A 1093-nucleotide genomic window follows, 5' to 3' on the forward strand; every position below is an offset into this window, starting at 1 on the left:
CATCACATCACGTAGGGGGAACGCTTGTGTCACAACCACGCGACTTACCAGTGCATATTCAACAAATTACCGTATTGTTCAGAGAAGCTCGCAAACATTTTATTCGGACTTCCCCAGCTGTTTAGGTTTATTTACTAAAGGTGTAACTAGCATGGTTAGTTAAGCACTAATGAGACCGTGCCTTGTTATAGTTCACATGTTCGTTTAGCAGTAATTAGGCCCTGTTTCGATGTTAATGTCTTTACTAGCCTGTTAGTTAGGCATAATTGCCGTTTCTAGTTCATGTAACTAGCATGTTAGATTAGCAGTATTAGCCTGTTCTATGTTAATGTTAACATATCATTAGTTAGCAGTAATTAGCCTGTGCCTAATGTTTAATGTTAACTAGCATGTTTAGTTACATTAATTTTAGCCTGTCTAATGTTAATGTTAACTACATGTTAGTTGCAGTAATTTATCCTGTGCCTATTTTAATGTTAACTACATGTTTGTTAGCAGTATTATTCCCTGTGCCTACGTTAATGTTAACTATGTCCGGGTTCATTATCACACTATTTTACTTACTAAAATAAACACCGGTCAAGCAATGAAAAGAGACTCGACGGCAAATTGAGCAGTTTGTGATAGATCAATTGCAAGAGGGAAGAACCTTGACGAAGCAGACAAAAGCCTTAACTACTCCAGCATCACTCTCGGGGAACTTCAGCGATTTCTCTGCAGCTCTGTTCCTATTCACATGTTGTTATACATCGTTATCTGGTTTAGGCCTACTCTAAGAGAACGCCTTGTATCTATTAATGACCTTGAACTAAGACATTTGCTATCTCTGGTGATATCAACTAATGAGACATTGTTTTCCTCATAGTACGAAACGCAGCAGCACTGACACCAAAGAGGAGTAGCAAAGAGAAACACTTTTTGTTAATGTCATATAAAAGCATAAAGATATATAATAACTGTAAGAATATATACAAGCAAAGAATATGAATATAGATATAATAAGCATGAAGTTATAATTGAGTTTTAAGACACCTACTACAGGTAGAATACAGAGATAAAAGACTTATACTAGTGATTCTCCTGTCATTTCCTC

Source organism: Etheostoma spectabile, chromosome 5, assembly GCF_008692095.1.
Source record: "Etheostoma spectabile isolate EspeVRDwgs_2016 chromosome 5, UIUC_Espe_1.0, whole genome shotgun sequence".
Classification (NCBI taxonomy): Eukaryota; Metazoa; Chordata; class Actinopteri; order Perciformes; family Percidae; genus Etheostoma; species Etheostoma spectabile.